General features: G+C 44.7%; 1 long non-coding RNA gene and 1 pseudogene across 1 annotated transcript; one reads left to right on the top strand and one right to left on the bottom strand.

The window, feature by feature from the left end:
• The first annotated feature begins 3,398 nt into the window (after positions 1–3,398).
• LOC120680988 overlaps positions 3,399–21,391 on the top strand; it is a 49,032-nt pseudogene continuing 31,039 nt past the window's right edge.
• On the bottom strand, positions 10,067–12,531 carry LOC120680662. Its single transcript, XR_005677756.1, has 4 exons — positions 12,001–12,531; positions 11,111–11,159; positions 10,908–11,003; positions 10,067–10,808 (listed from the first exon to the last, which is right to left on the bottom strand). It is a non-coding gene; the product is annotated as an uncharacterized LOC120680662 (long non-coding RNA).

Below are 21,391 nucleotides of genomic sequence, written 5' to 3' on the forward strand. Positions count from 1 at the left end.
TATATCTCGCCTCGGTCCTTCCTTGTCCACCATCCATGTGACCTCTCTGCCATGAGCTTTGTTTCTTTAACTGGTTTCGTTTTTTCCTCTTCTTCGGTTCTTCCTCCATTGTGGCCCCATCTTCCCCAGCACTGGGGAGGCAACAAGCAAGCCTAGACACTTTTCACCCCTGCCATAGCCCCACAACCTTGTGCACGGGGGAGATGCGCAAGCTTGAGAAGAGGGCGACGGGTTTGAATGACATGGTAGGGGCCTGTTTGTTTTGAGGGGAATTGAGGGGGGGGGGGTGAATGGCGTGATACAGGGAGGTGGTGGCTGTGGTGTTTGATGGCATGCGGCGAAGAAATGGTGGTTTCAGAGTTGGACGACACCAGAGGGAGACGGATGCAGCTGAAAAAAGAGGCGGCGACGGCGGGGTTGGATGACCCTCAAGGGAGAAAAGGCAGCGGAGGCCACATTCAATGGCGTGCGGCAGGAAGGAGCACGCCTAGGTGAGGTGCCCTCAGTAGGCAATGCCACATGCCTGACAAAAAAATCCACCTAGCAATGAACGGTAGCGCTACATCAGCATACCTCGAGATTCACGACTCTAAGTTGATGGTGGCAGATAGGGCATGGCCACATGGATGTAGATGCTGTTAGGGCTTCTCTAGTGGCTAAAAGAAAGTGATGCAAGGTCCAAGTTGGCGCACTCAACTAGAGGAGGCCACTCATGTAGGAGAAAGATAATGAACTGATGTAAACTTTTGAGTCGACTCTTATTGGTGAACAAAAAGTGTTTTTGGAGCACGATTGTACTTGCCGAAGGACCGAGGCCGTCAGGCTCAGTTACTAGAAGAGAGGAGTGTCTATTGTTTATTTTTTTATGTGGAGCCCCCAATATTTTTTATGAGAGTTGCATATGTTCATTCCCTGATGGCAGCTGCAGCGTCACAGATGCACAGTGTGCCATGTGCCCCAAGCGGTCAGTTTTTTTTTGTAATTTAGTCTTATTAGAAAATGATTTTTATAATTGGACCCTCCGGGAACCTTGATCCAGAAATGGACTTACAATTCAGGAATGCTGGCCTCCGGGTGTCCAGGCGCCCGGGCGCTCTCCACCCGCAGCAACGCATCAGCCCATGCGAGTAGCCCATCCACTAGGTCCAGCCGGACCAGGCCACTCCGAAGTCCAATCCATCTAACGTGCACATGCTCCTGTCTCTCTCTCTCCTCCCCTTCACCTTCCTCTCGTCCCAGATCCCCGACGCCTGCAGCCATGGTGAGACGTCGACGAGGATGAGCTTCTCAAGATGGTGCCACAAAGGCGGCGTGGGACCTCAACCACCAGCGCCCGCCTGTCGTCAACCTCGTCCGCTCGCACACCCCAACAGTTTCGTGGTGGTGCCGGCCTCGCTGGCAATCGCCACCGAACCCGCCGGCGACCGCTGGTGGCCGGGCCCCACCTGGAGAGAGAGAGGGAAAGGAAAGGAAAGGGTAGGATAAGTCTGGGTGAAAAAAAATCTAAAGGGCTAGCTGTGTGGGAATTTGGCTAGTCTGTTGGATAGAATCACATTATAGAGGGGAACTCTTGGCTAAATGGCTAGCTAAATAAGAATTTAGCTAGTCAAATTTAGACAATCTCTTGGAGATGCTCTTATCTTGTGTTACGGATCGATGCATTCAAAGCATATTTCTAAAAGAAGGATTTCTTTCTGATGATTAAGAGCGAAGCAAGGCTTGCACAACTTCATAGTGTTAGTTGGTAAACAAACTTTGTAATAAATATAGTTTGGATTGCCTTGACCGGCTCCTGGTTCTTGTAGCTCACGCGTAGATTTAGTATATGCTGTTTGTAATCTATTTGGGTTGTTGATAAAAGCAAGGGAGCCGGCTAGATCATCTAGACTATATAAATATGTACCCTATTTCGCCGTTTTGTGCAACAATTATTAATTAACATGCAATCACCAAACACTGAGAGGACTGGTGTTCCGCCTACGCACCTCTGATTTGTTTTACCCAGCAACTGATGGCTGGGACTATTGTTAACTGGACACACCGGAGCAACCGAGGCAATGCAAGCCTCAAGCAGATCGATGGTTGGACACAGTTACATCGAGGCTGGTACATAACGATGTCAATGCTAAACACGATAGTTTGCCGGTGCACTCTTTTTTTTTCAAAAAAAAATCATGTAGAGCCACTGTACTGGAACCGTTGATCATTATTACGATCTCTCGTTTGCTTATATTTTAACTGCAGCGTCACAAATAGGACCTAGATAGTATTACACCACCTCAGCGGTCTAAATAGTAAATATGTATGTGTCTTGGAGCTACCGTATAGCTCTTGGTTGGATGCAATTCCTTAAATTATTGCTGTTAACAATAGCAAACGGATTAGGAGGACATGGTGGTGCTAATAAAGCACCGCCACTGCTTACGCGGAAAAGAAGCGAAGGAAGCGTATGAGTGTGTCCTAGGACCGAGCGGCCGATGTTTTTGTTCCGTCCGTTTTAATATAAAGAAACCAAGTTTTACCTGTCTCAAAATAAATATCATTTTAGTTTTATCATAATAAGTTAAATTTCCTAAACTTATTTGGTACAATAATTATTTGTATTTTTTTCTATAAACTTGGTTAAAGTTTCGAAAGCTTGATTTAGAACAAAACTAACATATTCTGAGACCGAGGGAGTACAGCTAGCGAGTCTAGTTGTAGGCGCTGGTTGTGGCAGCACCCTATATCCAGTGGCACGGGGATTAACCCTGTACTCCCTTATCAAAAACCCTATACTTGTTGAGTAAAAAAAAAACTATATACTTGCATCCGTGATCGAATATTCTTTCTGAAAAAATATTTGTCGTTGTTTATACCGAAGGCATGTGCCTCCCAGAGACTTGATTAGACCGGAGTGACCGAGGGCTTAATGCTTTTGGGTGGTTTGAACACAGTGAAGGCGGGATTCGATATGATACCCGGTTATTATCGCGGACAACACTAGGTTCCCAAGCTCTATATAAAGTGGCCCTGGCGCGCATGATCATCAATTCATCATCATATATATGCGGAAAGCAAACCAACTCAAGATGGCTGAAAATTCACCGAAGCGCATCATTGCAACAGCGGGCCCAGCCGCAAAGATCCTGGTGTTGACGGCGCTTGCCCTTGTCTACTTGGCGGCGGCCACGGAGGCCCAGGCGGTGCCGACCTGTGGCATCTAGGTCGGCGGCGCTGTTTGCGGTGACGGCCGCTGCTGCAGCAGGTTCGGCTACTGCGGGTCCGGTCCAGCCTACTGCGGCTTCGGCTGCCAGAGCAACTGTCATGAGGGTCCTGCGCCCGCACCCACACCCACTCTCGCTGGCGTGGAGCTGGTGAAGGTAGGTGAGCAGTGCGGCATTCAGGCTGGCGGCGCCATGTGCACTAACAACCTCTGTTGCAGTCAATTCGGTTTCTGCGGGCTCGGCGCCCAGTACTGCGGCGTTGGCTGTCAGAGCAACTGCCATGGGAGCCCCACCACTGTGGAACCGGTGAAGACAGTTCAGCGGTGCGGCATCCAGGGCGGTGGTGCCTTATGTGCCAATGGCCTCTGCTGCAGCCAGTTCGGCTTCTGCGGGCTCGGCGCCAAGTATTGTGGCGTTGGCTGCCAGAGCCAGTGCTCGGGGCCATGACTGGTGGGAAAGCCGAGAGGCGACCCATGAGTCCATGACATCGCATATTCGCATGCATGTTTTCTACTACCGGAACGAGCTATATCTTGTGCCACTACTATATGTCCTAGGTATTTACATGGGGGCTGAGTTATGCGTGTTCATGGCGAGGCCTCTGGGTGTGTCTGCGCGCTGATGAGTGTGTTTGAGTGGGTGTGCTCTGCTGAGCCTAGGATGGCATGTTGACACGGGCAACGGCAAGTTTGTGGCCGTGCATGTAGCGAAGAATAAAATGGATAAACAGAAAATATATCCGCAAGTCTTTTTTTTCAAACACAACAGACTCACGGTGTGGGACAAATTCCTCGTTGTGTCCAGATGCTATCAGTGTGTCCTCGACTTGCTAATACATAGTATATATACATACCCGGGCTTCACAGCCGGGTGCAAGCAGGCCGGCTTCTCTTTCGGAGCTAGCACAATCATCAGTTCACCCGGACCATCCAGAGCCCACTCAGGCCTATCCCAATGTTGGGTCTTATCTTTGGGCCTTGGGCTGATGTGGCAGGGAAGAAGTGATGTGGCAGTCAATTAAATGAGCCAAAGGCAAGACCTAGGTCTTAATCAAGATCCAAGGTCTTCACAACTACCGATACAGTAAGACCTGATTTTATTCTCCCAACCCTGGGTCTTAAGGTGGGTCTTCCCACTCAGGACCTAACATCAAGACCCAATGCATTGGGAATGTTGGGTTTTAAGTTGGGTCTTCCCACTCAAGACTCAACCTCAAGACCCAATGCATTGGGAGTGGCCTCATGAATCGTGAACAACCACGACGGGTCACCGGGATCGGTCTGGATAGGTCCAACACCAGTGAAATGCATTTATCAGTTCACTACGGACATGCCGCCACTGGTGCACCGGATCTCCTGGTAGCCGCCGGTTGGGGGCTTGGGGCTGTGCCACTGGAGCTGCCATCCATCAGCCCCGCACATCACACGCTATTAATGTTGGCAATAGTTATACGTTTTATCGGAGGGCCATCAAAATCGCTATATTGGCGCTATAGCGCCGCTATAGCCCGCTATTGCCAACATTTTTAGTATCGGGTTAAACATCGCGTGGCTTCTCTCCCAGCGCTATAGTTGCGCTATAGCGGCGCTATAGCCTGCTATTGCCAACCTTGCACACTATATGACGGCATCCGCCAGAGCCCATAATATGCTAGCATTTGGACATGGTAAGAAATCGATCCCGCAGAGGCGCACAGATTTATGCCGCACAAGGCACAACTGACCTGTGGCTTTCCAGTTTTTTTTGCTATCCACGTATAGTATGAGTTGTGCTGGAGTGTGGCGTATACATATAGGTATTAGTCGTGTTTGTTGTTTTTCAGGAAACGTACCTTGAAACTTGACAAATCTATAATCCATTGTCACTTCTCGGTTCTTGCGTGGTGCCCAACCAGCCTTCCGTGGCACAGCGCCACGCCGGCCACAGACTGATCACCGACGAAACATGCTGCAATCGTACGAGAACACAAACGAGCGTCTATAAAATGACACTCAAATAAAGAAGATGAAGAGAAGTACTCAATCATTTCCATTTTCAAGTAAGATGTCCCTTAAAATTATATATTCTCACAGAAACATTTTTGAAAGAAGTTAGTAATGTAGATTCTCTAGATAGAGGAACTATTTTTCTTTTCTGATTTCTAAAATCTGATAGAATCTAAGAAACATTTCTGACTTTTTCTTTGAATCTATTAATCATTTGGAGATGATTCTCCAGTATCATCGTCACTTCTGGGTTCTTGCGATGAGAGATTCATTGGACCCTTCGCCTTAAGTAAAAAAGAAAAGAAAAGAAACTTAAGAGAGGCCACTGATGCTGCCCCCTGCATGGCATGGTCGACGCGGCCACAGCACGGTGCGGGCCCAACATAGTTTGATCCAAAGGCATATAAAAATGTTACAGAAAGTAAAAAAAATGACATTGTTCTAGTTCTATGAATCTGTGCTCCTGCACAATTTGTTAATTCTGAGAGAAATTATCTTTTAAGCTTGTAGATAAATCTAGAAACCATGACTAATTATTTTACGGTACTACAGAATAACCCATGTTTGCCAGCTCATCACTGCACTTGAAACTGACGGAAATACAACTATTATTGCTGGTTCCTATTACAGCAGTGAAGCACTCGATAGTGAAACATGAAGCTATCACTGCCGGTTGACACGAATCAGCACTGAAACCTAAATTATTACTGCTGGTTCGTGTTACAAACCGCAGTGATGCCGCGTGTTTCCTTTGATTTTATTCTCACTTCCTTCTTTTGAAAATCATCAAAACATTGCTCCAGGAGCTCTAGTAACTATTATAGAATTTTAGATATGGAATTAAACACGTCTTGGTGAAGATCCAATGGGCTCCAGTGAAATTCATTGAAAATGACAAGGAACATGTTCCGGACGAAGTCATACATAAAAGATGTTCCGGTACCAAGAAGCGTGAAGCTGATAGTCCATCAGACGAGGCCCGCCTGGGGACACTTTATGCCATCCGCTCAAGAAAACGTGGCTCTCAAAAGAACATCATCTAGTGAGTATGTACTTCTTTTTATGCTCATCACCAAGATCTTTCATGTGAATACAGAGTACTTCATCTAGTGAGTATGTACTTCTTTTTATGCTCATCACTTTGTCAAAAGAACCTAGACCTGTAGTAGTCTAAATTCTTTAATACCTCATGTGGTAATTCAAAGAAAGATAGCAAAAAAAAGGATAGATTACTATGAACTATAAATTAATGAGAAATAATTTATTTGCTCATAACCGAAAGCATCTTTCCTTTCCAGCAACACTGAGTTTCTTTTGAACCTCTTTGACTTCTTTCCGATCCACATTTCTAAAGTTTCCTATGATGTATAGGAATGCCTCAAATCCACAAAGCAAAAGCTTCATGTTCTTTGCTTGTTCAATATTATTCTTGGTAAAAAGGTTAGTATCATCTGTGTATTGCAAAACAAAAAGACCATCATCTACCGATGCTTGATCCGGATTGTCTTATTTGTAGTCGAGTAGGATTCCATCTTTACAAGGATACGTGAGAGACGTACCTCCGTCAGGCACCTTGTAAAAGCCTAGTTGGGTCCGACGTACGTTTTTGTTCCGTCGAATTTGATGTATATAAAACCAAGTTACACAATATACCAAAGTCGCGAGTAAAGCTTTGTTCGCTGGTGCAGTGGCAGCTTGCACCTTTGTAATATCCAATGATACGGTGTTTAACCCTGTCCTTACTGACGTGATTATATACTTGTGTTTTCCAGCAACTCAGATCGACACGGACATGGTTAGACCGGAGTAACCGAAGGCGTAATGCGTTTGGATGATTGGAGCATTGGACACACAGTCAAAACGGGACTCGATACTGTTTCCGTGTTTAGCAAAACATATCATTCGTAACTGATTTCACAACCGTATTAAACTATTTTCTTATTTACTCATTTCATAGATATGAAAATTTCTGACGTCATCATTAAGGTTTTTGTTCTTTTTTATTAATACTACCACTGTTCGTTCCCGACCATTTCTCATCATAATTTTCATCGCCGACACCTAGTTGTCATCATAATAGACACTATCACAAGCTCTATATAAGGGGTCCCTATCGCATACTCATAATCATACGCGGTTAGCAAACCAAGATGGCTGAAAATTCACCGAAGCACATGATCGCAGCAGCGGGCCTAGCCGCGAAGGCTCTGGTGCTTACGGCCCTTGCCCTCACCTACCTTCCGGCGGCTGCAGAGGCTAAGGCCAAGGCGGTGCCACAATGTGGTGTCTAGGCTGACGGCGCCTTGTGTGCCAACGGTCTATGCTGCAGCCAGTTCGGCTTTTGCGGGTCCAGCACGGCCTACTGCGGTCTTGGCTGCCAGAGCAACTGCCAAGGGGGTGCCCCTGTTGCTGCACCAACGGTGAAGGCGGGAGCGCAATGCGGTGTCCAAGCTAGCGGCGCCGTGTGCCCCAACGGCCTTTGTTGTAGCCAATTCAGCTTCTGTGGGCTCGGTGCCCAGTATTGCGGGGTCGGATGCCGAAGCCAGTGCTCTAGTGGTGCCCCCAACTCCGCAGCGGTGAAGGCAGGTGAGTGCGGTGTCCAGGCTGGAGGCGCCACGTGCCATCCCCCCAACTGCTGCAGCCAATATGGGTTCTGCGGGCAAGGCCCTGAGTACTATGGTGCCGGCTGCCAGAGCCAGTGCCCGGGGCCATAACGGCCGTGAAAGCTGTGAGGAGGTGGCGCCGGCACATCACATGCGCATGTTTATTTTCTACTACTAGAATCATGCTTGCTACCTTGTGCCACTATTATATGTGTCCTAGTATTTATTATATAGGGCCGCCTGAGTCATGCGTGTTCATGGCAAGGCCGCCGGTTGTGTTATGTCATGTGTGTTGAGTGCATTTGAGTGGCCTTGTTTTGCTGAGCGTGGGATGGCACGTAGACGCGGGCCTGTGGTCGTTAGTTTAATTTGTGAGTGGGTGCAACCAGTGGCTGCACATTTAATTTCTTAAAAATAAATGGAGAAGAAGGATAGAGAACACCCGCAGATAAACTGTGTAACACAATTCCGTGCGTCTCTGCGGATCGGGATCGATTTCTTACAGTGTCCAAATGCTAGCTTACCATGTGCTCCGGTGAGTGATGCATGGCAATATATAGTGTGATGCGCGGACTAACATGGCAGAAAAATGGATTTCCCCAGTACATGCGGCCGCACGTATAATATTCGCCATGCCATGCATCACCTATTCACCTATCAGGTCGGCTACTGGAAACGTTGTTTAATATTTTCATAAACCAGTCATGTGCCTGGTGAGGCAGCTTCCCTCCCAAGCATAATGTCTCACCTTGTTTCCTTGTCCACAATCCATGTGACTTCTCTGGCCTCTGCCCCAAGTGTTTTCTTTTTTCCAATTGGTTTCCTTTTTCCTCCACTTGGGCTTCCTCCATTGTCCGCCCATCTTCCCTACCGGAAAGACAGCAAGCAAGCCTAAATTCGCTAACGTACGTTACCGCGTGACATGGTCGCTGACCACGTCACGTGTGTCACCGAAGCTGCGTGGCCGCCACTTGATGATGTGGATGGCAATAATCATGCAAGCTGATTTTCAATCAAAAATGAAATTGTCCCACGTGGATGTAGCTCCATGTTTGTCAGCATGTAAGTAAGATTTCTGTAAAAAGTTTTATAGCTCTAGCATTACTATAAATTCTGTGAGGCAAAAATCGATAGCACTACGTTAGCATACCACGAGATTCATAACTCTAAATGGACAGTATCAGATGCAACCTACGGCCTCACATACGCCCTGTGCCCCAAGCCCCAAAAGGCTACCAGGGCCCAGGAGATCCGGTGCACCAGTGGCGGCATGTCCCTAGTGAAACAATGAATATATTCTATGAGCTTGTTTACAGCGGTTGTACAGTACCATCAGTACCATCTGGTACCGTTACTTTCTGAATATTCCTAACCATTGATTAAAAGATAATAATAAAAATATATATTTAAAATATAAATAATTAGCCAAGGGTAACATAGTAATTGGTGTACCCTATACTAATACATGTGTATACCATGTTATGTATATACCATTCACCACATATTAATAGATGTATATACCTAGGTCATAGGTCATAGACTGTCTGTTCTAATCTGCACACACGCCACAATGACACCCCGACTCCGGCCGTCTCGCGCTGCCGCCCTGGCTACACACGCCCTGGCTCCGGCCGTCCTGTGCCTCCACCTCGGCTCCACGTTTGTGTTGTGCCGGCATCGCCACCACCGTGACCCCCCGCAGGCGGCCCCGGCATTGACCCCATCGGGCGCCACCGCCCCCGCCCCTACAGTGCGCTGCCGCTGGTGCCGCCGAGGGAAGTCACCTTCGTTCGCTGCTGCCCAAGCAGCCCGCTACGTGTGCCGCCGGCACCTCAAATCGTCGGCCCAGGCAGCCAGTCGCCGTTCCTGGTTTCAGAAGAAGCCAGACTGCTAGAGGAGAAATAATCTGAACCTGAAAGAAAGAAAAATGGACGTGTTCTGTTCTAATTCCCGCTCTGATGATTTTCATATACTAGATGAGACCCCGCGGCAACTGCCGCGGGGGCTAGGTAGATATACATGTAACCATAAAGAAGTCATTGAGTCAGTTTCTTTCACTGAGGGAGTTCTCTACAGCTAATTTGAACAGCATATACAATATCAAGTACGAATCTAAATAGGTTCCAAACTACATGCTCATTCATGTTAATAGTTCTTCGCTGTACGGAGGAGTAAGAATCTGACTATCAGTTCCAAAATTGACTTGTTGCAAAGCATATATAGCAATAGTCCAATAGATGAAGCCATGGCCGTTTTCCTATTCACAAACTGGTTGCAGGCAACATAGAAATCCCTAATCTTTCCTCCTATAGGAAGCAAGTAACACAATAGAACGTGGAAAATTCAAAGGTGCCCTAAGATAGATTTAGTAGCAATGCAACTAAATCCCCTAAAAACATATCATTTATATATACAATGTTGTATATAATATGAATACTAAGTAGCCTGACACTGCAAGCAAATTGTGGATATCACAATATGTAACAGCTCATATATGATGGTTACAGAAAAAGAAGAAGAAGAAGAAGAAACAGGTTGGCACTCTATGACTCTACAAGCTACAAACTATCACTACACATGATATCTGACCAACAGGACCCTGTTGCTCATTTGGTACAGAGTGGTTAAATAGAAGAGCGCATAAAGAGTAAATAAGCAAAAGGAAATTAACCATCATTCCTCAACAAAATTTGAACCATTGTAGTACCTCATAATAGCAACGTTGTCATTATGTGTACAGAAGCTTCATCAAGTAGTACGTTAAACACCATCAGCACAAACATTGACTACAATTAAAAATATTTCACTGAATATTTTTTATAAGCACAAAGGTGCTTATCAAGCACATGAGTCAAACCAAGGTAACCAAATAACCCAAGAATGTGCAGAGAGCTGTGAGCATACCAGCAGGCTGATCTGATAAATAGTGCCATGCAGACTGCCAAGAGTGCATTAGTGCGGAATGCTATGGAAACTTCATCAAGAAATGAATTAACATCACCTATAAGCATTGGCTGTAATTTAAAACATTCACTGAATTATTTGAGATAAGAACATAGGTCATGCAAACTCATTGTAAGAAACAAAAAGAGCAAGCATAGTACATCACTAACCATGAACTGAGCAAACACGCATGGCCGTCTATGCCGTCGATTTGCCTTCAGTTTTCCGGGGGGGGGGGGGGGGGGGGTGCAGAAATGATATCAATGCTGAAGCAACCATAGCAGAGAATAGGAATCAGGCCGTAGTCACTATTGGCCAGTGACGGAATGTTTTTTTGGGGGAAAAGCCAATAAAAGTGATCTCTGAAAGTCACCTTGAAGCTACCCTCTAATTGTGTTTTGAGAGTCAGAGTGCTGGACCATCTACATAGAAATTTCAGTAATCTAATCAGCTACACAGATTGAAAAAATATAAGAAGAGACGGTAAAATCATGTATAAGCAGAGTGTAAGTTGTTGTACAAACTACAAACAAACTGGTATCCGATTGCACAATACATGAAGGATGCAACAATCTAATAAATATGTTTACTGCACTGAAGTTTACGAAGAGCATCAACTATCGGCCAAAAGATTAGTGCATTGTATGACAGGTCACTGAGTTTAGTACAATAGCAATTTGTCACCAGGAAACATGACCAAAGACACTACAATTATTTTACCATTCATGTATCCCTCAATCTCTATATAAAGTAATATCACTAACTTGGAGACCAGAGCTAAGCATGTAGCCACAACCGTCAACCCAACTGCATATGCAGCAGTAATTCGTAACTAGCAACCAGAATTTAGTACGGAAAGAACATAGAATTCACTGCAGGTTTAAATCCCAAGCCCGATGCTTAGTAGCCCTTCATGCTTCATTCAGACTATCCTCGAATCTTGTTTAAAATAAGGACCCATTACTTTCAAACCAATTCAGTGCACCAACCTGTATTAAGATGGATAGCTAGAAACATGTGTTGAATGGGACAGCCGAAAATATCACAAAAAGTTAAACTGAATAAAAAGTAGGTAAATAAAATTGGTTAAGGATAACGCAAAAAATAATCCTGGAAACAACATCACCAAAAACTACCTGCCTTCATACTTTTCGAAGACTAAAACATGTAATTTCGTTAGAACCAAGCAATCTCTGAGCGCACCCTAATAATGTACACATGCTAACCAAAATATACCTATTGGTTTGAGTGTAGATAGGGCACCTGTAGCAGCGGAGATCCTGAAGTCCAAGGCATCATGGAAGCAGTCCAAGCGTTAACAGGATGGTGGGCTAAGGCGACCGATGTGGTGGCAGCCGGGGAGAAGGAAGTTTCCAGCGGCAGCAAATGGTCGGCGTCAGTGCAGATCTTCAGGGAACCGAAGGGGAGAGAGTTGGGGCAGATCTGGAGGGGGGGTCGAGGGGGAGAGAAAGCTCCGGAGGTAGAGATGCTCATGATCCCCGCGGGTATAGGCAGGAGCCGGATGAGATCGATGTTGCTGAAGAGAAACGCGTGTGGATCGGGGGAAGGGGATGGATCAATCGATTGGAGGAGGGCAGAAAGGGGAAAGCGCCTGGGAGATGTGCATGGACGACCAGATATCTGTTAGACCCATTGATCGAACGCACACGATTCTGTGGGAAGCAGATAAACAGTGTAACAGTAAAAAAGGGCAAATGTTGTAGTGAACTTTTGAGTCTTCTATAGATTTGTTCAACTACCAGAGGAGATAGATCTTGATCCTGTGTCCTGCATCACCAATGCTTAACTAAATGAAATGGCTTCACATCGTCCTATATAAACAACTAAACCAACGCCAATGAAGCCAGCTGCTATCTCAAATTGGTTCACGCCAATGACCTTTATACCCTTTCTAAATTTAAAATTAATAATTAATTTAGGTACCGGTCTTACCTGCATTCGGTACCGGTCCCACTATTTTAGTACTGTCTGGTACCGTACCATTGGTACCGTCTATTTTTGCACCGTCTAATTTCGACCAATGGATGGCTCTTATTCTTTCCAACTATTGTAAGTGGACAGTATTTTGTGAGGCAAAAATCGATAGCGCTATGTCAGCATACCTCGAGATTCATGACTCTAAGTAGACAGTATCAGCTGCAACATGCGGCCTCACATGCGCCCTGTGCCCCAAGCCCCAAAAGGCTAGCAGGGCCCAGGAGATCCGGTGTACCCGTGGCGGCATGTCCCTAGTGAAACAATGAATATATTCTATTTGTTTAAGTGATTTTTGAATAAAGTCTACCTTGTGTCACATTAGATATTTGGATGCTAACTTAGATAATTAAATAAGAGCTAATTATAAAACTAATTACATAAGTTGTGGCTAATTTACGAGATTAATCTATTAAGCATAATTAATCTATGATTAGAAAATGATTGTTGTAGCATCACATATGTAAAATATGTAATAATTAAGCTTAATGAATTCATCTCACGAATTAGCCTTTATTTATATAATTGGTATTAAACATCTGATGACTGAGACTTAAGTTTGGCCATGGTGACCGCAATCGTTCGACTGCCATGTAATGATCTCTGCTCAGCTTGGCACCACCTCTGTGGCAACTCCCACATCGCCCGACCGGTGCCATCGCCTGTCTCTCTAAATATGGAGATTACGATTATGAAAAACTAGACTACCAAAAATCTACTACCTCAATTCTTTTTTTTAGACACTGCTGACATTTTGCTCAAGGTTGGTCCACTTGTCTTATTCAAAAAAATTATGTTGTACTGATCATTTATTTTGATGTAGTTTACTTTATCATTGAATATATTTAAAAATAGATTATATTTTCATAAATTTGTATTATTTTTTGAATAAGATGAGCGGTCAAATGTGATACAAAAAGTCAACAGAGATATACATTTAAATATGGAGAGAGATATATAACAAACTAAAGGAACCATCTTTATTGTGTTGCATACAATGAATTAAATTTTGACAATTTCATATACATTTAAATTTTATTTATCTAACATTGCGTGTGCGGACGCCACCGTAGACGCGGCCTGCTCCTGCACGGCGCATGCACGCAGCGGCAGTGGCGGAGCTATATGTAGGACATACGGGGCTGTGGCCCCACCTTGGTCTAGAAAATATATTAGGCCATCACTAGTTAAGCAGTAAATCAGCTGGGTTATAGGCTTAGTAGCAATCGCGAGCTAACTATATACATTGAGCAATGGTCTCATCTCCACACATACATAGACATGAGTTTTGCTTTGTTTCTTTGGGCAAGTCTGCAATGTCAGTATGAGGAGGGAGGAACTCTTGTCTCGCTACTGGCTCGCTTGATACGTTCGACTGCTTGTTTTTGCTATAGTTACTGTATTTTCTGGTTTGCTACATAAAATGGTTCGCTGGTCTCTACATTAATCAATCAAATCGTTATTTTCCAACCCACAACAAATAACACCAGCTTCTGCTTGCGTGGTAGGAGTATAATTTTGAATAGTATTTTTTTAGTTTTGGTTATGGTCAACATAACTGTTGAGCTATAAAAATGACGGATGCAGCGATAATGAGTCCATTTTCGTGCTCCTCCAACTCTGGTTGGCTCCCCCTTCATTATTATATCTCAAGCTCCGCCACAGCGCAGCGGTGTGCGGCCTCTGGGCTCCGGACTTGCCTGACGCCCTCATCGAGTCATCATCTTTGAGACCAATTAACAGCCACAGTGCGCTCCTCCCTGACATCCTTGGAGCAAACTGATTGTATTATTATTGCCTGAATGATATGGCAGCATATACTGATCAAATACCCTTCTTGCATTGTTTCATCCCCGTCGGCGCGGTGATTACGTGAATGCATATGTAACCTCTCATGTACGCTCACTCGCTCAGGTGCAGATTGGGACTTGGGACCAACCGTCCTCCTGCAACGCCCAAGGCCTCATATCCTCATGCCCTGCGGCTGCGTCGTTCCACTACTGGAAAACAGGTCAAAACTCTTGACCAAAGGAACCACTTGTTGCTTGAACCAGTACTAATGGGAGACATCAGCACCGACTGCATCAATAGCCGGTACTCTTGGCCTGCGCCGAGCTCTGGCAAGCCCCGCCATGGCACAAACCGGTGCCAATGCACTGACAAAAGTACCGGTTAAATCCATCAGCCGGTACCAAATTGGCCATGCATCAATGGCACCGGGTGGTGGCACAACTTGGTGCTTGTGGAACAGACATTAGCACCGGGTCATGCCATGACCCGGTGCCTCTGCTGGCACTGGACATAGGCACCGGTTGGTGCTTTCAACCGGTGCTGAACAAGTACTTTTGGCACCGATTGATTACCACAACTGGTGCTTTTGTGCTCCTACTATAAATACCCCGCCCCCTCCCCCCTCCAAGCTGCCGTGAACTCACTGTTCATGGCAGTTGAGTGAGGGAAGGGGGGGCGAATTTTTTCATTTTTTTAAAAAGTTTAGTAATACTATTTTCAATACTTTTACAAATTAATTTTGTAGATTAATTTTGTAGATGTAATTAGCACTTGATTTAGTTTATACACATAATAAATATTTGTAGATATATTTTTGGACCCGATTTAGTTTATGGTTTCATATTATTGTTATATAAAATATTAGGCATAAGATAACTATTTATTTATATATAGTTAGAATTTGGATTATTTTATTTTATATTAGGCATGCATAATATATATATTTATAGTATATAATTTTGATGACACTCCAATTTAATTTGTTTTGTAATCAATCATTGTTTAATTTAATATATTATTATTTTAGCTTCCAATGTTTATTTAAGAATGGTTATGTTGACACTAGTTTGATGTTAATATATAAAATGTGAACCCAGATGAGTCGGCAATGGATGTACATGGCCGACCGGCGTTCAAAGGAGTTCATTGATGGCGTGCATGAATTCATAGAGGCGGCCGAGAAACACAAGTATGGCGGTTTCGTTCGTTGTCCATGCAAATTCTGTATGAATGAGAAGAATTACTCATCATCAAGAACCATCCACAGTCACTTGTTCAATAGTAGTTTAATGCCGAACTACTATGTTTGGACGAAGCATGGAGAAAGAGAAATTATGCTGGATAATAATGAAGAAGAAGAGGATAGGATTCCTGACTTTGCAGCCAATTACGGTGCTTTTTTTGATGACACTACAATGGGTGAGGCTGAGGAAGATGCCGAAGGACACATTGTAGAAGATGATCTGGGTCAGATGCTGCGCGAAGCTGAGGAAGTTTGCGAAACAGAAAAGGAATTCGAGAGATCTGAAGCGTATGTTGGAGGACTACAGAACATTGTTGTACCCAGATTGCAAACAAGGCCAAAAGAAGTTGGGTACCACGTTGGAATTGTTGCAATGGAAGGCATCAAATGGTTTGTCTGATAAGGGATTCAAGGAGTTGCTGAAACTTATAAAAAACTTACTCCCTGAGGGTAACACCTTGCCGGAGACAACATACGAGGCAAAAAAGGTTGATTGTCCTTTAGGATTAGAGGCACAGAAGATACATGCTTGTCCTAATGACTGCATCCTATATCGAGGTGAGTATGAAAATTTGAATTCATACCCTGTATGCAACGCATGCCGGTATAAGATCCCTCGAGATGATCCAGACGACGTTGTAGGGATGCGTGTCAAGAAGAGGGTGTCTGCCCAAGTGATGTGGTATTTCCCTCTTATACCACATCTAAAACGTTTGTTCATGAACAAAATGAATGCTAAATTGATGCGATGGCATAAAGAAGAACATAAGCAAGACAATATGTTGAGACACCCTGCTGATGGGTCGCAGTGGAGAAAGGTGGACAGAATATTCCCAACATTTGCAAATGATGCGAGGAATATAAGGCTCGGCTTAAGTACAGATGGCATGAATCCTTTCGGTGAGCAGAGCAGTGGCTATAGTACCTGGCCTGTGACACTCTATATATACAACCTTCCTCCCTGGTTGTGTATGAAGCGAAAATTTATTATGATGCCGGTGCTTATCCCCGGACCGATGCAACCTGGTAACGATATAGATGTGTATCTGAAACCACTGATTGAGGATCTCCTATTGTTGTGGAAAGAAGAGGGTGTTCGTATGTGGGATGCGCACGCAAAGGAACATTTTAAACTTCGTGCATTGCTTTTTGTAACCACCAACGATTGGCCAGCACTAAGCAATCTCTCCGGACATTCCAATAAGGGTTAGAGGGCATGCACCCATTGTTTAGAAGAAACCGACAGCACGTACCTCAAGCACTGTAGGAAGATCATGTATATGGGTCATCGTCGATTTCTTCCGATCAAGCCCCCATTAAGGAGGAAGCATGCTCACTACGGTGGAAAGGCAGATCATCGTACCAAGCCTAGACACCATTGTGGGAAAATAGTATTTGAAATGGTCAAAGATATAAAAGTAGTATTCGAAAAAGGACCCGGCAACAGATCAGTGCAGAGTGATGATGATCGTGCACCTATGTGGAAGAAGAAGAGTATATTTTGGGAGTTACTTTATTGGGAAATCTTAGAGGTCCGCCACGCAATTGATGTGATGCACCTAACAAAGAATTTTTGTGTGAACCTTCTAGGCATCCTTGGTGTCTACGGTAAGCCAAAGGATACACTGGAAGCATGGCAAGACCTTCAACGTATGAAACAACGGGCCACCCTACATCTAGAAAAAAGAGATAAATGACATCATTACCTAGGTCCTGCGTGCTACACTCTTAGTAAGGAAGAGAAGCAAAGTATGTTTGACTGTTTGAACAGTATCAAGGTCCCATCAGGCTACTCTTCGAACATAAAGAGGCTACCGAACCTGAAAGAGAAAAAATTCGCACACGTAAAGTCCCATGACTGTCACGTGTTGATGACGCAATTGATTCCAGTTGCACTTAGAGGTATTCTACTAGCTAATGTTCGAGCAACAATCATAAAGCTATGCGCCTTTCTCAACATGATCCATCGAGTTTAAGCAGGCTACAAGAGAATGTTGTCCAAAGTTTAGTCAGTCTTGAGATGATATTTCCTCCATCCTTCTTCAATATTATGATGCATCTTCTAGTTCACCTGGTCAAAGTGATTGGTATTCTCGGTCCTGTTTTCCTTCATAATATATTCCCTTTTGAACGATATATTGCAGTCCTAAAAAAATATGTTCGTAATCGGGCTCGTCTAGAAGGAAGCATTGCAAAGGGTTATGTCACAGAGGAGGTCATTGAGTTTTGTGTTGACTATGTGGAAGAACTCTGCCCAATTAGGATTCCAATATCACGTCATGAGGGGCGGCTGATTGGAAAGGGCATACTTGGGAGAAAATTAGTAAATGACACAGATCACGCCACGTTGAGCAATGCAAATCTCACAGTTCTGCAACAATCAGCCTTGGTGGCTCCATACATGTAGGAACACATGCAAACTGTGTGAAGCATGTACCCTTTGAAGTCTGAGACATGGATTACAAAACATCATAACGATACATTCGCCACTTGGTTGCAGAAGGAAGTCATGGCCAACGATCAAATTCATGAGCAGCTAGCTTGGCTGGCCAAGGGTCCGGCAAATTCAATCCTGATGTACCAAGGATATGAAATTAATGGTTTCACATTTTATACAAGAGCCCAAGATAACAAGAGTACCAATCAAAATAGTAGTGTTCGTATAGATGCCATTGACTCTAGTGGCCAAACGAACTCGTATTTTGGTTACATTGAAGAGATCTGGGAACTCGACTATGGGCCCTTGAAGATCCCTCTATTTCGTTGCCAATGGGTTAAACTCACAGGAAAAGGTGTCGATATCGACGAGTACGGAATGACAACGGTAGACCTCAAAGAGATTGGCTATCGAGATGAACCATTCATCCTAGCTAAAGATGTCACTCAAATTTTCTATGTGCAGGACATGTCTAGCAAACCGAGAAAGGACAAGTCCAGAAATAAATCAAGTTTTCTAGGTGCGGGAGATGAGCCAAAGTGCCACATAGTTCTGGCAGGCAAAAGGAAAATTGTGGGAGTCGACGATGTCACAGATAAAAAAGAATACAACAAGGTTGAAGATATGACTCCGTTCGCAGTGGAGGTTGACACAAGTATTTTTGTAGCCGAAGAGGAGGCTCCCTACGCACGCCATGATCACAAAGAAGGGACGATTGTAAAGCGAACCATTGTTAATATTCCATCAGTTGAATAATTATGTCTTGACATATTTTCTGTGAACATGTTATTAATGATTATCAGTAATTGATTACCAGATTTATTATGTATTTAATTGATTTATTAGGCAATTAACTGATTTATTATGCATTGAAATAATTTATTATGTAATTATAAGAATTATTATGCAATTATCTGATTTATTATGCATTTAAATGATTTATATGCATTTAAGTGATTTATTATATAATTAACTGATTTATTATTCATTGAAATGATTTATTATGTAATTTAAAGTATTATTATACAATTATCTGATTTATTATGCATTTAAATGATTTACTATGAAATTATCTGATTTATTATGCATTTAAATGATTTATTTAGCAATTATCTGATTTATTATGCATTTAAATGATTTATTATGCAATTATCATATTTATTATGTAATTATCTGATTTATTATGCATTGAAATGATTTATTATGTAATGAAAAGAATTACTATGGCATTATCTGATTTATTATGTAATTAATAGAATTATTATGAATTTAAATGATTTATTATGTATTTAAATAATTTATTGTGCACTTAAATGATTTATTATGTAATGAAAAGAATTATTATGGCAATATCTGATTTATTATGTAATTAATAGAATTATTATGAATTGAAATGATTTATTATGTATTTAAATAATTTATTGTACATTTAAATGAGGTATTATGCAATTTTCATTAAAATCTATTGGCACAGGTTGACATTTTCAACGGGTGCCAATGTCTTTGGATAAAAAAAGATGGGTGACCTGGAGTCGAACCCGGGGCGTGGCGAATAAATATATGTGGCTTTCCATTGAGCTATGTTGTGATTTCAAGTTTCAAGGCGGCAAAACGTCTAAAGTAGTACTGAAAAGTGCCTAAGGCACCGGTTTTATGAAACCAACCGGTGCCTTATGCCCATTTCATTTGCCGCCCATTGAGGCCTTTGGCACCGGGTGATATCTCCACCCGGTTCCTAAGGCTGTCCATTGGCCCCGGATGGGCTTCCAACCGGTGCCTTAGGACCTTTTTGGCACCGGGTATTGTTTTCACCCGCTGCCAAAGGCTCGATGGTATAAGTTCTCTCTTCTTGTTCACTTCTCCCTTCCACTGCCGGCCCTCGCGACGCCCCCCGATCCTCGACGCTGCCGTCGCCCCCTCCGAGGATCGTCCACCGCCGCCGCCCGGTCGTCCACCGCCGCGCATCATCGACGCCGCCGCCACCCACTCCACCGAAGCGCCTCCTCCTCGACGCCCCCGCGCGGCCGCGCCCCCGTCTTCGGTGTGCCGCCGCCGCCTCCACCTCAACGCCGCCGCCCTGTCCGCCAGGACGATTTGCCCGACCGCATTCAACGACCCCGCGCCGAACCGTCGACCCCGCGGCGAACCCACCGCACCCGAGCCTCCGCCGCCCCATCGACCTCCCCCTTCCGGCCTTCCTCCGCCCGATTGAACTCCGCGGTGAGCTTCCCCGCGATCCCTTCCCGCTCCCCGACCCCTTTCCCCTCCCTTTCTCGCACTGCCGCCGGCAGAACACCGCCGCGGCCGCAATGGCCGCCACTGCGCCGTCGCGGGCCACCCCCGCGCAGGCCCTTGCCGTGCCGTCGGGCGCTCCTGCTCCGCCGGCACGGCCTGGCCGCGGGACTGCCCTGCCACGCCGCCGGCTGGCCACCGCCGGCAGGGAACGCGCCGCCGCGGCCAGGGTTGGCTACGTTTAGGGTGTAGGGTTTTCTTGATTTTATTGTTTAAATGGCTGAAATCTATGAAAATGTGTAGAAAATTATAGAAAAATGCTAAAAATGCAAAATAAATTTTGTTAGTTTACTTAAATCAAAATCTTCAGAGGTAAAATATTAGTTCATGTTAAATGTTAGTTTTGCTTGTGCTATTATTTGTTTTATTGTCAAGCTTAATTATAGAGATATCCTTAGAATTTAATTATGGATATAATGTTTTCTGTATTATATATTATGCTTCTTGCGCTTGTCGCCGCCCCTCCATGCCGATCGTCGCCTTCGCCACCCCCTCCGCGTTGCGCCCGGACCCTCGACTCCGACTGGACGCCAGGCACGCCGCCCCCTAGCCTTGACGCCCCTTCGACGCTGCGCCGCCCCCTCGATGCCGGGCAAGCCTCGACCACCCCAGCCGCGTTCGATGAGCCGGCCCGGCCGAACCCCTGCGCGCCGCCGCCCTCCCCCTGTGCGCCTCCGTGTTCCTCGACGCCGACGCCCCCGACTGTAGGGTCGAGATATCGGACTAGAGGGACGGTAAATACTCCTTTCTAAAACTAATTGTGCCGGCTAACCGAAACTTATGCAGAATTGAAACTATTCGCTTAGCCAAGACTTCACTCCTCTAACTATGACTCTAAGACACCTCCAAAAAGATCCTACACAAAGCAAATGGAGTGCCAAGCTAGTAAGAGCTCT

This window comes from Panicum virgatum, chromosome 7N (genome assembly GCF_016808335.1).
Source record: "Panicum virgatum strain AP13 chromosome 7N, P.virgatum_v5, whole genome shotgun sequence".
Classification (NCBI taxonomy): Eukaryota; Viridiplantae; Streptophyta; class Magnoliopsida; order Poales; family Poaceae; genus Panicum; species Panicum virgatum.